At 38.5% G+C, this 20,327-nt stretch overlaps 1 protein-coding gene across 1 annotated transcript in view; it reads right to left on the bottom strand.

Moving 5' to 3' along the window:
- Positions 1-13,629, bottom strand: part of KYNU (kynureninase) — a 156,300-nt gene extending 142,671 nt beyond the window's left edge. Inside the window, exon 1 of the mRNA XM_072613189.1 lies at positions 13,479-13,629. The gene's annotated coding sequence lies outside the window, so the exon portion shown is untranslated. The remainder of the gene's footprint in view (positions 1-13,478) is intronic.
- Positions 13,630-20,327: the final 6,698 nt, after the last annotated feature.

Below are 20,327 nucleotides of genomic sequence, written 5' to 3' on the forward strand. Positions count from 1 at the left end.
GCTTGCTTTGGTGAGAATTCGAAAATATATAGAAATGATCTCTAGTAATTGGCTTTTGCACCAGGACAAATTTAAAATGTGAGATGTGAGTCCTGGTAAAGTTTTGATTAGTGAAACTTGCCATCTGAGTTAAAAGCTCTTGGGACTATAACGAGAACTATGTTTTGAGTTATCTGATGGGTCATAAAAAATCTATCAATAATCAATAATCTACCATCTGAGAGAAATGCCACAAGTTACTCAGATAAAATGTGACCATTATAGGTGGAGATCTTCCCCCAGAACAGCTGAGGGGACAATTCTAGACTCTGCCTAGGATGGAATCCTCCTGGCTCAGTTTCCCCATTGAGTTCCTTTGAAAAGAATGTTTCCTACCTGAATATTCCTGAGTCTGGCTATGAGGTGGAATTGATATTACGTTTGCATAACTGTGATGTTCTATCTAATCATGTCCTTGGCAAATTTCTGTAATCAAAACAGGTGGTCAATCTGAAGGGTAGTTATTTTCTACCCCAGTTGAGTAAATTAGTACTCCTGCATAGCCATGTGAAAGATTAAATCCCTGGAAGAGAACATTCCTTCTGAATGGTATGGAAATAGACAAAGGGAAAAGAAATTTGTGAAATGAAATTACAAAAACAATGTTGAATCATTATCCCATAGACTAAGGCTGGGATACGTCTGAGCTACTACTACATTAAAGTGTGTGTTTAAGATGTGAGCTATTTAGCCTAAGATTATCTTCCTTTTTATACATTAAACAACTTAGTAAACAGGTATTTGACCTAGTCATCTGTCTGCTACTAGATCTATGTCTGATCTGTATGGAATAAGGTCCTGAAAAGTTTTAAAATGATGTTAGAATAATTGGGCATTGGTACAACTGATGGAGGGACCTACCTGTTATTCTGTTAATTACTGAAACTAGATTAGAAGCATCTTCAGTTTGAGGAAAAGAATTTCAGCGCAATTTTCTTAGAGGGAGGTAACATGGAATATTTTTGTATTAATGGAAAAGTCAACTTCAGTGAAAGTTTGTTACTATTGTGGAATTAATACCTGTTTACACTGTGTGTTCTATGGTACAAACGTTTTATTATAAGCAACTTATTGATATGCACTGCTTTGGAATTAATTACTTAGGGATCCTCCCAAGTCTTTTATGATAACTGGTGCTGAAGTCAGTCTCTTATAAGTAAATTCATCTGCATAAGTATTGAATTCAAGGGTAGAAAGCTTCTACCTTCAAAGTGTTGTTACTTATATTTATATGTATAGAATGGGGTCCCCAATAGCATCTGATCCTCCAAAAGGAATTAGAATCAGAGTGGAAACTTTTGAGAAAATAACAAGATCAGAAAATCCCGTATGTCAAAAGTGAATAATATTACAGGGCTCTTGATTTCTTTCTTTATTTTCTTCTTTTCTGACACTACTTTTGATGCTCTTTCTATTTGAGGCCTGCATATCGAACTGGTGTGTCAAATTTGTGTCTCCTAGACTATGCTGTCCACCTGCAGATGGTCATGCAACAGGAATACTTGTTCTACGTTCTCCTCATCTCCTAGATACTGCTTCAGCCTCATTTTACTCTTGTCCCCAATCCCACTCAGGCAGGGACAATGTCTTTGTCCCTCTCCCAAAAACATTTGGGTGGATGGTGAAGCAGACAGCAGTGCTGAGGTAGAGAAGCAAGCCAGAGGCAGGATGTGAGATGTGAGATAAGATGCAGGGCGTGATCAGTCAGAAAAGTGATTAGACTATGCACTGAAACCCCTCACCTTGGGGACTTGTGATCTAGGCCCCACCTTGAACCACTTCTGTTCCTTGTCCACCTGATTCCTGATTCCCATCCTATGCAAAGGGTTAAGCCTGCTTCCTCAAGACTGGAAGTCTATGTCTTAACTCAAATAGGGGACTCTGGGGCAAGGCAGAGTACATGATTGCTGGGTATGTCACCATCATGCCCAGGATACTAGCTTACTCCCCATGGCTCTACCCTTATAAGATCCTGCATGGAATTTTTCCTTTAAGCACTCAAAGGCTATTACAGGCAGCTTCTTGGATGTAAGACATCCATTCTGGCCTGGTATCTCCCTCACCTCCTCTTGGGGGTTGTGGTTTCTCCCCCTTCTTTCCCTTCATAGTGATCCTGTTATTGGTCATTTTACTCACTCTTATACTTGGCTTGTGCTTTTTTAACCTCCTCGTTCACTTTGTGTCTTCTCATCCACAGCAACTTTTAGGATACCAACTCTTTCCCCTAATGACCTCCAGTGGTTTGTCTCCATCCTGGACTCAGATGGCACTGCATTCTGCCCCCCCACATTTATCAAACCCCCTCAACCTATTTGGACTCCTGATCTGCAGAAAGCAGCTACTAAAGACAATGACATTCACCCCTTTTGCTGAAAGAATTCTCCTACCTAGTGGTTGAATGGGGAAATAATGTGGATAAAAACAGTGCCTGAAGAGGTAAAATAGTATTGACTTTGTGAAGCCCTTGGTGCCCTAAAGCTTCCCCTTACCACAAAACTGCCCCATATCCTGGACCATAAAATTCCTTGTCCCCAGCCCTCATCCTGGGAATGGGATTTCCTTATCTTGTGCAATTCACAGTCCTCACCCTGTGCCTTACTTACCCTGGATCTCCAAGCCCCACAAGGAAACCTTAAAATCCTCCTGTATAAGTTTGACGCGTTTCCTACATCACCGCCCATATCATTAGCTCCTTGGTAAATCTCAGGCCCGCTGCTTTTGTGTAATACAGCTCCCCATGGCTGCAGAGAAGGTCTAAGTGAATGCATTCCCATTTTGAATCAGCTCTCCCATCTCTCTCAACACATGCATCCCGTATATCATTAAAACAGCTTGTTCTCAAGACCCCCCTGACTCGGCAAACCTTCCTCCCCTTTCACTTTCTCTCTTTTTTAAGGGGAGCCTCTCAGTTAACCACACGGTAGGCACTGGCCAGGTGTGGAAGGGAACTCCCCAGAACATCCCCAGACATGTTACCGAGGCAGGAAGCGGTGGCAACAAAGGCCCCAATTGTCTCATTTCTTGGAAACGAAACGGGGAGGGGAATTTGGGGCGGGCTGCCCTGCCCAGGGCGCCCCTGACTAAACGTGGAGGCGACGCTGAGCAAATCTGCAGGCGCCGGGGAGCAGGCGTGCACTGGGCTCCTCTCGGGATCTCCGGGATCCCCGGATCCCAGGCCCTGTGCTCCCCAGTAATTGAGGAGAGGAGCTCGTTTTGTTCAGTCGCGCCCTGTTTAGGATTTTCTTTGCAGAGATACAGGAGTGAGTTACTCTTTCCTTCTCCATCTCACTGCACAGACGAGGAAACTGAGGCAGACAGGTTTAAGTGACTTTCCCGGGGTCTTGCAGCCATAAAGGGTCTGAAGTCCGGTTTTCTCACCATACCACCCTGCTGCCCTGGCCTGAGGAGCTGCTTCTGAGGGACGAGCCCCATACGTTGTCCAGCCGGACCTTAGGGCTACAGGACAAGCGGGAGCCTGGGTCAGTGGTGGAGCGCGGGGCTCTAGGCTGCCCTCGTGGGTGCGGGGTGGCAGGCGTGCCTTCGCTGCGCAGCCCGGACAGGTGGGAAGCGTGGTCCACACAGCCCCCTGGACATTGAAGGTTCACCTCGCGGGGACATCGAGAGGAGCCCGTGCCCGTCACCTGGACCACTCGCTAGAGCCAGATCTGCCTTGTAGGAGGGCTTTTCCGACTGGGAATTCCCCCGCCAGGGACGGCACACTTCTCATCCCACCTCTCTCTGAGCTTTATGGGGCCTGAGGTCCAGCCAGGGTTGGGATGGAAAGAGAAAATGGTTAGAAAGCACTTAGTACAGTGCCTGGCACATAGGAAATGCTATACAAATGATTCATCGTCATCACAGTTATTCCAGTCAACCGCCTGGAAATGTCTCCTCCCTCTTTAAAAGGTACAGAGGGAACATTTACCATTAGCTCTGAGTCTTTGTAATTCATTAATTTCTAAATTAAAGCTTTGCAGCTTTCTAATTAATTTCTAAGCTAAAACTTTGAGGCTAATTCATTAATTTCTGAACTCTCAACTTAAAGCACCAGACTTAATCATAATAGTGAATATTTATATACCACTTACTATGTGCCAGGCACTTTACAAAAAATAACTCATTGAATCTTCTCAACAAGCCTGGGAGGTAGGTGCTATTATCCCCATTTTGCAGATGAGGAAACTGAGGCAAACAGGGGTTAAGTGATTTGCCCAAGATCACACAAGTGTCTGAAGCTCCATTTAAACTCAGTCCACCTGACTCCAGGCCTAGTGTTCTGTGCACTGTGCCATCTACTTTGCCCTCTAGGTATAACTTGCTAATTGCTATTGTCAAGATCATACCACTGAGAATTGTCCAATGGGCTGACCCGGGATGAGAAGATTTCCTCCTCATTAGAGGTCTTGAAGTTGAAAAGTAAGGCTTTGTTTTTGTTTTTATTCCAGAGAACAATTTACTGTTGAAAGCACAAAAACGTAACACAATTTTGCAAACACAAATCAACCTTCTTTCTTCTTCATATTGGTTTCTGGGAATGTTGTCCATCCACACTGCTGTTCTGTTATATACAGATAGGTATGTGTGTGTATATATGTATGTATTTAATATAGATTCTAGATGCTTGATTGAAGAGAGTGCAGCACTTGAAGACAGCAAGACCTGAGTTAAATTACTGTCTCAGACACCCATTTGTGACCCTGGGCAACTCACCTAACTACTGTCTGCCTCAGTTTCCTCATCTGCAAAAAGGAGATAATAATAGCATCTGCCCTATTCTGTGAGGATTAAGTAGGATAATATTTGAAAAGAGCTTTGCAGACTTTAAGGCAATACATAAATGTTAGCTATTGTTACTGCTTCATAGTGTTATTAGTATTAATGGACCAACTCAAGGAGTTTAATATGGACAAGAGGTATTCTCCACCCTGTTGATATTTCCAATGTGAATTGGTCTGGCTATATTCTTTTTGAGAAGTTGTAGCTCCCAGTAAAGATGCTCTCTATTGTTCAGAAGTTTCATTCTTTCATCACAGTTACCATCAATTCAAGAAGCATTTATTAATTATATAATATGCCCAAGGCTTTGTATTAGGCAGTGGCCATAGAAGGACAAAAATGAACACAGTCCCTAATCTTAAGGAGTTTATATTATACTTGGGAAAAGGAAGTATACCATGAACACAGATAAGTAAATCCATAATGTATGCAGAGTAAATATGAAATTATTTATTCTCTTTGGACTTTGGTTTCTTTGTAAAATGAAGGGATAAATTAGATTTCCATTCCAGCTCTAAATCTATGATTCCATAATCCTAATTTTGAATGAGGGAAACAAAAACTATTGGAGGAAATCAGAAAAAGTCTCTTGTCAGAGGTGGCATTTATGCCAAGCCTTGAATGCACTTAGGAATTCTAAGAGACAAAAGTCAGAATGGGCATACCTGGCAAGGGGGCCAACCTGTGCTAAGGTACATAGATGGTTGATGGGATTTAATATATAGGGGATATTGAATAGATCAGTTTAGCAAAAAATCTAACAGTGTAAGGAGAAATAATATGAAACAATTATGAAAAGATATGTTGGAACCAGAGTTTGAAAGGCATTAAAATGCCAAATAGGGAAATTTGTATTTATCCTAGAAACAAGAGGAAGTCCCACAGAGGATTGGGAACCTGAGGCCTGGAGGTCACATGTGACCTTCTAGGTCCTTGGGTGTGGCCTTTAACTGAATCCAAGTTTTACAAAACAAATCTTTTTTATTACTGGGATTTGTTCTGTGAAGTTTGGAGTTAGTCAAAGGGTCACACTTAAGGACCTAGAGGGCCCCACGTGGCCCTCAGGCCACAGGTTCCCCATCCCTTCCCCAAAAGCTTTTTAAGCGGGAGAGTTTTTATTTTGTCTGACTAGATTTTATCAGGATTTTAATTATCTCTGTGATTGTATCTATGAAGAAATCATGTATTATTTTAATATATGCATGAGAGATACCTTGTTGGAGAAGAGCCTTTAAGGATATATTTTACTGTACTAAGTCAACTCCTTTAAAAAATAATCAACCAGTAATGAACATTGGGGTATCTTTACTTTTCAGTTATTTGAATAACAATTAAGATACATTTGTTGTAGAAAATAATTCCCAAAGTCTACTTCTTAATTTTGCTACATTTTCAAAAGTATCAATAGAGATCTTTATGTCAGTGTGTAGTAGATTAGAAGTTGGTGTAAAGGACACTTGAACTTTTATTTTCCTTTTAGCAGTATGTCTGCCCTCTGCCAGTTATTGTTTCTTATACACAAATTTCTGCCCTATCAATTACACGTTGGCTTTGAGTATCCACATTTCCATTTAACATATATATATCTCCAACACTATGTCATATGCATATTTTAGGTCATAAAGAGACCCATGGAGAGAGCTCTGTCTAATGATGTTCCAGTCATTGATGTTAAGCATATCAATATCCATAAACTGGGAGATTATTGGAAAGAAGCATGAAAGAGAGAATTGCTTGTGATGAGAGCAGTGAAAAGTACGATGGGATAATCAAGAATTGCAGGAAAAGGCTTGAATTAAAAAATAGCAAAAGAGAGAATTTTGGGGAGAAAAGGTATAGTTCAGGAAACTTCTAGGCATAGGTATTAAGAATAGAGAAACTAAGGGTAATAAGGGCTTAATTCATTCCTGCACTACTCAATATGACATTACCTGCATGAAAACACTAGGAGACTGGTTTCAGGAGACAGGAGGACTGTAGCTTAGGCCTTTGAAAGATGCTCACAATTCCACTTCTCCAGCCAGTGGAAAAAGTCTGCTGCCAACCATGTGGTAGGCCAAGGCAAAATATCTGTGCATGCTCCAATCTACCAGTCTCCCCAAAACAATCCATTAGCATCTTCCACCATGGGTGATGCCATCTCAGATGGTCTACTTTTCTCCAAACCCCCACTACATAAGCAATTAACGACATATGTCAAAGACTACTTAGAGAAGCAATTTTGATCTGAATCTGGCTTGTGTAGACAATGCCCTGGGAGTGGATCATGAGATTATCCAGGTCAAAGTAATCAAGCTATACTAGACACAAGAACTAGATTAATGTGGGATATAAATGTAATTTTTGTGAAGAAAGTAAAGCAACAATATGATGCAATGATAGTTTTTATTTAGTTTTATTATCCAAATAATTCATTTTAGGAAAAAAAAAACTAAGGTAGAAAATGTTATCTTTATTATTGATATTTTTTTCAATGTCACATTCATTTCCTAATAGAGCTCTCTTTCCTACCCACTTCATTAAACCTTTTGCAACAAATAATAAACAAGAGAAAGGAAAAAGTGTTAGCAAAGTCAACAAAAGGATTCATCATATCTGGGAATGTATGATTAAGGGAAGGAATTTCCCTGCTGCCTCAGATTAATGTCTTCACAGAAGATGAAGAGTGTAATTAGAAAGTGTAAAGTAGGTGTTAAGGAATTTTCCAGCAGCCCTACAACAAATGGTGAATAAGTCTTTAACTGATTTGAAAGTATTATGCTAATGCATATGACATCACTTAAGAAACATCTTGTGAACAGTTTAGAGCAGGGGTAACAAACAGTTTTGTCCAAATCTAAGCTTCCTTTTAGGGATTTGTTCTGTGAAGTTTGGATTCCGTCAAAGGACCACACTTGAGGACCTAGAGGGCCACAGTGTCTCCATGTTTGGTTTAGAGAGTCTTAGTCATACATTTTGGGCTAGAATACAGAAGACGCAAACTTCAAAGAATGCACGGTGCCCTTTCTACGCTGGAGGAGGGAAAGGGCAAACTTTACTTTTTCCTCTCCACTTATCTACCATTTCATTAGACCTATTGGTACAGTAAGAGAAAATATATACATATATTCAACAAGTACAAAGACAGGCACAGATAGAAGAAAAATAATGACCAGAGGGTGTGCTACATGTGAAGTATTAGACACTCATAGTCTCCTATCTCTGCCATGAAGGGAGGGAGGCTTATGTTCTCAACTCTTTCCCAAGTCATGCTTGGTCATTATAATCTTCCAGTTCTTTTATATTTGTTTTTATCCCCTCCCATCAATCCCTATCACAAATTCCTTGAATTTACTTAAGTTGGATTTTGTTCCTTGGCTTATTTATTGATCTGTTCTTCTCTATTAACTCCTACTCCTAAAATCCTAATTTATGTTATATTTTTTGTTGTTCAGCCATTTTTAGAGTCATATCCAACTCTTAGTGACTCCATTTGGGATTTTATTGGCAAAGAGACTGGAGTGGTTTGCCATTTTCTTCTCCATCTCTTTATAGATGAGGAACCTCATTTAGTTAAGTGACTTGTCCAGGGTCACATAAGTACCTCAAATCTGAGGCCAGATTTGAACTCAAGAAAATGAGTCTTTCTGACCCCAGGCCTAGCACTCTAACCACAGGGCCACGTAGCTGCCAATTCCTTTATGGCACCTTTCTCCAATAAATTTTCCTTTTCTTTGTCCTTTTTCTTTTTCTACCTCCTTTGAATTCTTTTCTTTATCAAACAGACTGTATCTTTAATTGTTACTTTTTTAATTCACTCTGCATCACTCATGAATGTATAATTTCTTGTAGAATCAAATTCAGTTCCTCCTTCAAATGAGATAATATGTGTATATGTTTGCAAAGCACTTAGCACTGTGCCTGGCAAATAGTAAATAATAAATACTCATTCAATTCTATTTCTTTTTCACATTTTTCTGTTGCTGAATTTGCAATACATCTTAATACCTTGATTTTTCGTCTGTACTTCACACTTAGAAGTATCAATTCATGAAGGAAAAAATGTTGAATGGAAATGGTGTTATGTAGTGTCATGTTGTATCCTGAATTATGAAGGCTGGTCTTACTCCCTGCCTTTACCATAATTACTCATCACTGTTAAGGGCATGCTATCCAATCTCTTTCTCTGCCTCTCCTCTAATTCATATGCTCCCCCTCCTGGTATGGGACAGAATCTTGTGAATTACAACCCTTTTTCAAAGAAGATAGTCTCCTGATGTGCAAATTGTGACCATCTTTCAAACTCCTTTTGGAGATTCTGCCTTATACACAGGGGATCATGGGATTTAATCCACAGAACTTTAATTCATCTCTTTCTCCTCTTATCCTTTAAATTCATCTTAAATCTTATGATTCTGTGGATCTCTGAGGGTTTTAGTTTTCTCATTTATAAAACAACATGTTCACACCAGGTATTAAAAGCCCCTTTCAGTTCCAAAATTCTGGTTCTGTTTTTACTCCTAGTTTTGAAGATCAGTTTCTTAATCCTTTTCTACCTCTATAGTGTAATTAATGTTTCATAAAACTCTAGAGGAAAACTGTTCCTGAAAAACCAAATCCCTGCATAAAATTTATATTTCATAAGAAAAGGGGAAGATTGCCTGTGTTTAAAATACATACTTGTATTTTCCTTTGAAGAATGTAGGTTTTCATATAATCAAGTCATTTTTATAACCCACTAAAATTTTCACATATGAGAGGATTATGCATTTAGAAAAGGAAATAGTGATCTTGGAAATCAGCATAGCTTCATAAAGAACCCATTTTCCCAGATTAGCATCATTTCCTTATTTTGCAAGGTTATTAAACTGGTCTTTCAATAAAGTTCTGTAGACAGAACATATCTGGATTTTAGCAAGATATTTGACAATGTTCTGTGATATATTTGTTGACAAATTGGAGAGATATGAGGTAGATGATAGTACTATTAATTGGGTTTGTGTTTGAATGACCATATCAAAGAATGATAATTAATGAACTGGTGTCAGACTATAGTGGTGCCAGTGGAATGGCATCAAATTCTGTTTTGGGTCTTTTTTTTGTTATTGTTTGACATTTCTATTTGTAGCTTTTATGACATAAAATTTAAGAATGACAAGAAACTGCAGGTAATAGGAACTATATGGAATGACAGAATGAATACACAAAAATATCTCAACAGGCTAGACTGGGACTATTGGCTGACTCAAGATGAATGGTTTGATAAATATCTAATTAGGTGAAAGAACTAATAATATAAATATAAATAAAGTCTCTTCCAAATTAAAAAAGTCAATCAAACAAACATTGAATAGCAACAGTATGGGTAGGAAACATTTCATGTGAAGAAAGACCTAGGGGTATGAGTAGACTGCAAGTTTGACTTGAGTCAATATTTGACATGGCAACCATAAAAGCTAACATAATCTTAATCAAGAGATCTAGGATGTGAGTTGCACTGAATATGGGCTTTTTGTACTACATATAAACGTTATATTCTGAGTCCTGCTAGGGTCTGCAACAGCTCAGCATCAATGTTTTGGAGAGTAAGGAGTGGCCTTTGGGGTCCAACTGAGTGGTAGTTAGACCAGCAACGATGCTACATTTTTATGTGAACTTGATAGGACCAATGCATATGTGTGTGTGTGTGTGTGTGTGTGTGTGTGTGTGTATAATATGCTCTATACATAGTTCCATGCCATATATGGAACATTATATTCCAGGAACCACATTTTAGGAAGAATGTTGACAAGCTGGAGTGTGCTCATAGAATGGCTAACAGAATGGGAAAGGATTTAAAACCATCCCTTTCAAGGATTATTTCAAGACACTGGAGAAATATGAGTTGGAGAAGAATGGGCTTATAGTGTTCACAGTATCAGTTATTTAAAAGGTTGTTACATAGAAGGATTAATTGTGTTACTTGATGCCAGAGAATCAGAAAAATCTGTGTCTGAGTATTGTTTATGGCATATCTATATCTATATATATACATACATACATATATATATCTATATATCTATATCTATATCTATACATACATACATATATATATCTATATATATCTATGTATATATATATCTATATCTATCTATCTATCTATCTATCTATCTATCTATCTATCTATCTATCTATCTATCTATCTATCTATCTATCTATATAAATAAATATATCTCCTACAGAACCATGAGTTCACTTGAACTTTCAACACTGAAGTCAGTTTCCTCAGACCTCTAACTTATAGGAGAGTTATGGATCTACATCAGTGGGACTGATTCCCACACTGGAAGTTCCCTCCACTGATGTATTCACAGGAATGACCAAAAGAAGTAATAATTAGTCCAAAAGTAGAATAAAATATTGACTTCCTGGGCCCCATATATCTTTCAGAATAAACTGTTTGACTGCTTCTCATGTGGATTTATTGACTAATGGAAAAAACACAGAATGTGGAGTCAGAGTTTTCTTCAAATCTGAACAATCTTTACTATTTGTGGGATCTTGGGAGGATGAGACTCAATTTCCTAATTTACATGATGAAAAGATTGGGCTGGGCAATATCATAAAGCCCCTAAATCTTCTCTGAGATTCTGATTCAGGCATAAGTGCTGAGTCTTTCTTCTTTTGACATGCAGGTCAAATTTTAAAATATTGAATATTTTAAAAAATCAACTGTTTAATAGTTGAAAATTGAAATTATTTAATTATATGTGTATAAAATGAAGAATATAGCATTAAACATCCTGAATTTTCATCTTTGACTCTCAAATTAGAATCTTAATGTTGCTTCTAAATAAATGTAGTACCTTTCACTGTATATATAAATGTGTGTGCTGGATTTGGGGGTCAAGAGAGGGAGTAATAAACTCAGGTTTAAGAGTTGCAAAGGGTTTTCTGCAGTCTTTTTAGGTTACTGTTTTCTGATAATAGTAAAGTACTTGTATAGCATTTTATAGTTTGCAAAATGTATTTTTCATATATAATCTGTCATTTGATTCTTCCAGCGAGGGAGGCAAGGCATGAATTACTATTATTCCCATTTTATAGATGATGAAGCTGAGGCTTACAGAGGAAGAATTACTGTTCGTCCTTCGTTGCTGAAGAAGACATGCCATCAGAGAAATGATGACATGACTTGCACTTGACTTTGTTTTTGAGTGAGGGAGGGCTGTGCAAGGTGACCAGCCTCACTTCTCCTCCAAAGCCATCTGAATCCAGTGGTCAGATACTCATCAGGATGACTGGAGATGGCCCATGATGTGACAATTGGGGTTAAGTGACTTGCCCAAGGTCACACAACCAGTGAGTATCATGTGTCTGAGGTGAGATTTGATCTCTGACTGCTGCACTGGTGCTCTATCCATTGCAAATGGCAGTGCTAATAAATGCATGACGTGTGCACACTAAGTCCCAGCTCTCCAAACTCCCCAACCAGAGTTAAACTGTTAAGGAAAAAAAATGTGTGTATGCACTCACAAATAGACGTATGTAGCCGTCCACATACATAGACACAAATTTTTCCAATGCGGTTCTGTAATGGGATATGTAGTGACTTTATAAGTTCTTTCCCCACCAAAGCCTTATTTAAAGAGTCAGTGTAATAATACTAAGTAAACATTTGTTATATTTTCTCCTATTTCATTTACTGAGGATTCTAAGGTTAAAGTCGCCAAATGACTGTTATAACACAGCAGTTAATGTTTACACGGTACTGAGAATAACATGTCAGAGGAACAGAGAACATCTAGTCGGAGAGTTCAAAGTTTAGAAATGTTCAAACCAAACAACCAAAGCACATTATAATAGTGGTGTGTGAAAAGTCATTAAAAAAAATTTGTTAGAATATTATTCAAAGTGTTGGTCAGTAGAAATATTAAGCGGATAACAATTTTCAGTAAAGCAGTACTTGCATTCGCTTCTTATGACTGCTGGGCAACTCACAGCTTTATCCACTGGACATTTTAGCTCCAAACTAAGATAATACTAACTATAGTGAGACTGATACTGTTGGTATGACCTAATGTCACTAGATAAATGTAGGCACAACTAGCAGTTCAAAAACCTTATCTTGAACACTTAGAAAAAGAGAAACTCCCTTTTAGGCAACTGTTCTGAAAATGAAAAGGAAGGTAATTTGTCCCACGCTTACAAAATTTCACTTCTGAAAATAAAAACCATTTAAAAGAAACAGAACTGAAAGTGTAAAGCTCATTTTAAATGTGTTTCACTTTGCTGTCTGAACTTAGAAGCTGCTTAACTGTATACATCTATACATGGACTCATGAAGTAATGTTTTAAGAGTATTGAGCTCAGGGTATTTCCAGTGTTAATTTTTTTTAAAAATTCATTGGAGTTTTTCAATGACTACAGAATTCTCAGTTAAAACTAATTCTAGTATGTAAGTGATTTGTTTTGAGGCTTTTATATTTGATTCCACATTTTAAGCAATATTATGTTCTGAGAACAAAGGGTAGGCTACAACATATATGCTACACATGATTCCAGGGACATGGTAAGAAATATAAATTTTTTTCTAGTATCTGTATGAATATGAGAATTCTCACTTTGTGTGTGTGTGTGTGTGTGTGTGTGTGTGTGTGTGTGTGTGTGTGTGTTATAGCTATGTGTTGTAAGATAATTCTCACCTGACTGGGCTCCTGGTGTGTTCCAGTGGCTTCAAGCAACAAGAGTGAAGAGTGGACCTGCTGCCAGTCAACGCTGAAGTTCAGGGAGAATTTCTGCTATAAATTCCTTGTGACTCCACCCTTTGAGGGGATTTTTTTCTGCCTCAAGTTCCTCCTCTCTTGCCTGATTCTAAATACGAACAAGGACACTGCCCCTCGCATCAGTGCCAAAACTCAAGCAAAATACTTCCCCTTGTTATACTGTCAGCTTTCTGTTTCACAATTTCACTGAGTTCAGGTCTCCCTCAGAGTGACTTGCCCTGAGTATTAGAATCATGGGTATACTCGATCCAATTCTAACTCCTTAAGAGAGTCTGATAGTTTACACCTTAAAAACCAGCAGTTACTACAAAGCAGAACTTAATTTTTTGTTTCGATTGTTTAGAATCTGGCCTTAAGGAGGTATTAATAATAATACAGGTTTAACTTAAAAGTGTGTGCATACATTCCTTTCCTTCCCCCAGCTGGGTAGTTAGATATTCAGCAGCACGTTCCTATATGGCTGTGTCAACTCAGCAGGAGGGTAGTTGAAAACTTAGATGATAAAGTTATTACTAGACTGGTAGTCTAGTGCCTCATGACTGATAATAATAATGAGCTTTATATAGCACTTTAAGGTATGAATGGTGCTTTGTATCTGTTGTGTCATTAGAGCCTCATAACATCCCTGAGTAGAACTTTCAGGATGTGAAATTTTAGTCAGAAGTTAGGATAGAATGTAGACCCTTTACTGATCACATAGTGGGAATTTAATACCTCCCATGCTAAATATCAGTATATCTGGGTAGAAAAAGAGTATCGACCAAAGGTTCTAGTCCTGGCTACTAGCTGTAATTGTTTATCAACTTCTCTGTAAACAATTCTGGGATCAGAGGTGGTCATGGAGGGAGGCCATAGCCTTCAGTGAGAACTTCAGAGAACCTTAGTTGGATATACATTGAGGACCCACACTAAAAACAGTATGTGTGTGAGGCCTCCCCTACCCAGGGAGCTGAATCTAAATGATTAAGGCTATACAGATTCTGAGGAAAGTTTCTTCATGGATATGTGTCATTATGTTCCGTAATTTTCTCATGAACTCAATTTCGAGTAGTTTGACCACTACATAAACCTAGACATTCTTTGAGTTTTGTGAACTAGGTGTTAATAGGGGAAATTAATAACAGCACAGTGAGTAGCATCTGGTAGTGAAGTTCTGAAATTGTTTTAGTGGGGAACAGCACGACCAAAAAAGTGAGAGATTCCTCAAAATGTAACTACTCCTTTCATATCACACAGAAAGCCTCATTTGCAAGGATTTGCATTTCCACTGTGCTCCAACTAAGTTGGAGTACTTTGCCATTCTCCTGAAAACATGCTTTATTCTTTCCTGTTTCCATGTCTGTGTCCTCTTCCTAGAATGTCTTACACTTATGATTGGAAACTTGTGGCCAGTTCCTCTATTCTCTCCTCATTATCTGACTCAGTTTTGTCATTTATAAGACAAACCACTTTTGTAGGAAACTTCATGGTTTAGATTTCAGTTCCTCAGGGTTTCCAGCTGTACCCCTATGATATACATGATAATAAAATAATAATAATAGCTAGTGTTTGTATAGCACTTTAAAGTTTGCAAAGCACTTTACACATTTTAAAAGTATTACCTCATTTTGTACTTCCAACTCTGGGAGGTAGGTGCTATTGTTGTAGTTTCATGTTGTGCTGTGGAGGAACTGTCTCAAAGATTTCAGATTCAGACCACTTCTATTCCAAGTACAGGCATTTATTAAGACTGACTCCTCTCATGAAGTGGGTTATGTTTCAACAGGAACGAGCAACTTCAGAGAAAGCAAGATGGATTTATACAGGGTAAAGATGTAACTGAATAACAAAAAACTATGAATATTAAAAAGGCAGGAGGGGTTTATTAAGGGATTAGGTAATAGGGGAGGGGACCCAGCCTCAGTGGAACTGCACATGTGATTACCCATGATGCATATAGAAAAACCCGTTGGGGAGGTATGGTAATGAGATTATAATAAGCCTCTCTACATCATAACTTTATCTAAAGGACAGCTTTTGCTACTACTGCACAGATGTTACTTAAGGAAAGTTCCTTCTATTGTTTTGGGGTCCACATCTTGCTTGGGCATCCGATGGTGCTGTTTTCTGATTGGCTAAGTTTTGTGGTCTTGTCTGAGACTACATGGATGGGGTTTTGTTTGAGTGCATGCATACACCTGATGTTTCTGTGGGAAAAATGAAGAATGGGTCTGGGGCAGTGGCTAGCTAGAGGCAGTGACTGGGATCTCATCACATAGACACGCCTGCTATTTCTCTGAGAAATATGAGTTCAAGAACACATCTGTTGTTCTAGTGAGTAGTGAGGCATATATAAAGAAATTAGGATATTGAGTTGGGGTGGGGTGGGTGGCTGTGGCTATATTGAGTCTGGGGACCTGTGATGTGGTTAAAGTCAGATGTATGGTTAAATCAGGACATGCCTGCTGTTCAGTGGGAGGCCCATAAGGAAGTTAGAATATTGAGACTGGGAGCAGCTCTATTAGAATTCCATCATTATAATCCCATTTTGCAGTTAAGGAAACTGAGGTAGGTAGAAATTAAATGACTTGTCTAATGTCATGCAGTTGGTAAGTGTCTGATGCACTTGGCATGGATTAGAATCTAAGAGGATAGGCATTCCACATAGTGGGAATAGCTGAGGGAAACCTTCCCTGGGTGTGTGTCAGCAGCATAAGTATGAAGAATACTGTTTAAGGAGTGCAATTGTAAAGGAGAGGAATGATTCATCTCTGATGGGACAGGTGGGACTCTGCTTGAGGTCTAACCAGATTAAAAAAAAGACCCTGGGTTAGCAGCCAATTTTCCCTTGAATGTGGGACCTCTAGGAAGTCAAGCTTCAAATAAATCAGCAAGCATTTATTAAGTGTCTACCACATGCTACACTAGGGATACAAAGACAGAAATGAAAAAGTCCTTGCCCTCAAAAAAACTTATATTGTTATGAGGGGGCTGTGGATTTTTTTCAGGTCATAAAAAGAGAGATTTCCCACACTATTATTTTATCTACAGTTTGGTCTTTCATTGTCAGCAGAACACAAACCTTCTCTTGTTTTTCTTTTGAGAATATAGAGCACTTTTTGCAGATGAATGGATCAGTGTTCATAATAGGGAGTGGATTTTCTGAGAGTTGGTAGTAGTATTCATATAGAAACTAAATCCTAAACTCCTGCTCCCCATTTTTCCAAGTGAAAACCAAATTCCTTACTGTGATGCTCTGTGATGGTGATCAGGAAGGCAGGGTGATCTGGAGTAGAAGAAAAATAAAAGATAGCTTTTAGAATGCTTTAATGTCAGTTTGCCAAAATGTCAGATATATACATGTTTGTGTTAGGAAAAAATGAAATGGAAAATAGAAGAATCAGATTTTTCTCTCTTTACCTTGCCTGTTCCCTGTTAGGAGGGTAAAGTTGGCTTTTTAATAGTTTGGGAGTAGGGAGGAATTCTTAAATAAGCAAGCTCTTTGAATTACTGACCTTCAAAGAAACAAAATTAATAGATTACCACTAAGACAAGTGCTTTGAACTGTATAAATGAGACATGTAGTATAAAAGAAGAATCAGGAAAAAATGAATTTGAATCCTGCTTTAGACCCTGTGTAACCCCTAGGTAAGTCGCTTCTCTGTACCAAAGTCTTCTTATTTGTCAAATGGGGATAATAATAGCACCTAGTTCATGGGACTGTTGGGAAAATCAAATGAGTTATCATATGTGAAGCACTTTGTAAGCCTTGAAGAACTATATAAACACTAGAACTTATTAATATTGGTATTGCTATTATAGTGGAGTGTGGTGAGTGCTAGAGTGGGAGTCAACAGATTAGGGGTTCAGGTTTTCAAATACCACTTCAGAGTCGTAATAGTTGTGTGTACATGGGCAAGATACTTCACCTTTCTAAGACTGAATTTCCTCATCTGTAAAATGAGGGGATTTTATGGATCATATGACCTGTAAGTTCCTATGAAGAAAAAGAAAGACCTTGTATCTTCCCTCTTTTAGAAATAAATAACTTCAGAGACAAAGCCAAGATAACGAGTAGAAAGACACACATATGCTAGCTCTCCCCCCACAGCCCATAAAATACCTGTAAAGAAAGACTCTCAATAAATTCTAGAGCAGCGGAAGTGGAGAACAACAGACTGGAGGAGGTCTCCAGTCCAGGGTGACCTGAAAGGCCGAAAAAAAACATCTGTTGCCCTGGACATGGAGTAGAACACAGCCCAGCCTTTAAAAGTAGGCTAACTCAATTGGCAAAAGAGGGTCAAAAAGCCAATGAGGAGAAGAATGCTTTAAAAAGCAGAATTAGCCAAATGGAAAAGGAGCTTCAAAAGCTCACTGAAAAAAACAGTTCTTTAAAAATTAGAATGGAACACATGGAGGCTAATGACTTTAGGAGAAACCAAGAATCACAAAACAAAACCAAAAGAAAGAAAAAATGGAAGATAATGTGAAATATCTCATTGGAAAAATAACTGACCTGGAAAATAGATCCAGGAGAGACAATTTAAAAATTATGGGACTACCTGAAAGCCATGATCCAAAAGGAGCCTAGACATCATCTTTCATGGAATTATCAAGGAAAACTGCCGTGATGTTCTAGAACCAGGGGGTAAAATAAATATTGAAATAATCCACCGATCACTTCCTAAAAGAGATAAAATAAAAAAGAAACTCCTAGGAAGACTGTGTCCAAATTCCAGAATTCCCAGGTCAAGGAGAAAATATTGCAAGCAGCTAGAAAGAAACAATTCAAGTAGTGTGGAAATACAATCAGGATAACACAAGATAAAGCAGCTTCTACATTAAGGGATTGAAGGGCATGGAGTATAACATTCCAGACGTCAAAGGAACTAGGACTAAAACCAAGAATCACCTACCCAGGAAAACTGAATATAATACTTCAAGGGAAAAATGGTCTTTCAATGAAATAGAGGACTTTCAAGCATTCTTGATGAAAAGACCAGAGTTGAAAAGCAAATTTGACTTTCAAACACAAGAATCAAGAGAAGTATGAAAAGGTAAACAGCAAAGAGAAATTACAAGGGACTTACTAAAGTTGAACTGTTTACATTCCTACACAGAATGACAATATTTGTAACTCTTTTTTTTTCTTTTTTATTAATTTTTAACATTTATTTTCACACAATTTTGGGTTACAAATTTTCTCCCCTTTTATCCCCTCCCTCCCCCCAAACCTGAGCTTTCTAATTGCCCCTGTGACCTATCTGCTCTCTCCTCTATCCTCCCTCCCTGCCCTTGTCTCCGTCTTCTCTTTTGTCCTGTAGGACCAGATAGCTTGCTTGACTCCTTAACCTGTATTTCTTGTTACCCAGTGGTAAGAACATTATATTTGGTCGTAACACTTTGAGTTCCAACCTCCTTAGCTCCCTCCCTCTCTACCCCTTCCCCTTGAAAGACAGGCAATTCAATATAGGCCATATCTGTTTAGTTTTGCAAATGATTTCCATACTAGTTGTGTTGTATAGGACTAACTATATTTCCCTCCATCCTATCCTGTCCCCCTTTACTTCTATTTTCTTATGGTCGTTTCCCTCCCCATGAGTGTCGACCTCTTATTGCATTCTCCTCCCCATGCCCTCCCCTCCATCCTCCCCCCCACCCTGCTTGTGCCCCTGTCCCCCACTCTATTATGAGATAGGTTTTCCTATCAAAATGAGTGTGCATTATATTCTTTCCTTTAGTGGAATGTGATGAGAGTAGACCTCATGTTTTTCTCTTGCCTTCCCTCTTTATCCCACTACTAATAAGTCTTTTGCTTGCCTCTTTTATGAGAGATAATTTGCCCCATATAACTTCTCCCTTTCTCTTCCCAATATTTCTCTCTCACTGCTTGATTTCATTTTTTTTTTAAGATATGATCCCATCCTCTTCAATTCACTCTGTGCACTCTGTCTCTATGTATGTGTGCGTGTGTGCATGTGTGTGTGTGTACTCCCACCCAGTACCCAGATACTGAAATGTTTCAAGAGTTATAAATATTGTCTTTCCATGTAGGAATGTAAACAGTTCAACTTTAGTAAGTCCCTTATGATTTCTCTTTGCTGTTCGCCTTTTCATGGTTCTCTTCATTCTTGTGTTAGAAAGTCAAATTTTCTTTCCAGCTCTGGTCTTTTCATCAGGAAAATTTGAAAGTCTTCTATTTCATTGAAAGACCATTTTTTCTCCTGAAGTATTATACTCAGTTTTGCTGGGTAGGTGATTCTTGGCTTCAGTCCTAGTTCCTTTGACTTCTGGAATATCCTATTCCATTCCCTTCTATCCCTCAATGTAGAGGGTGCCAGATCTTGTGCTATCCTGATTGTATTTCCACAATACTTGAATTGTTTTTTTCTAGCTGCTTGCAATATTTTCTCTTTCACCTGGGAATTCTGGAGTTTGGCCACAATGTTCCTAGGAGTTTCTCTTTTTGGATCTCTTTCAGGAGGTGATTGGTGGATTCCTTGAATACTTATTTTGCCCTCTGGTTCTAGAATCTCAGGGCAGTTTTCCTTGATAATTTCATGGAAGATGATGTCTAGGCTCTTCTTTTGATCATGGTTTTCAGGTAGTCCCAGAATTTTTACATTGTCTCTCCTGATTCTATTTTCCAGGTCAGTTGTTTTTCCAATAAGATATTTCACATTATCTTCCATTTTTTGAATCTGCGCGGTATGTTCTAAGATAGCTGTCTTTCTCGAAAAGTCCTTAGCGTCCATCCGTTACCATTGCAGTTTTGAAAGATCTGTTTTC

Source organism: Notamacropus eugenii, chromosome 5, assembly GCF_028372415.1.
Source record: "Notamacropus eugenii isolate mMacEug1 chromosome 5, mMacEug1.pri_v2, whole genome shotgun sequence".
Classification (NCBI taxonomy): Eukaryota; Metazoa; Chordata; class Mammalia; order Diprotodontia; family Macropodidae; genus Notamacropus; species Notamacropus eugenii.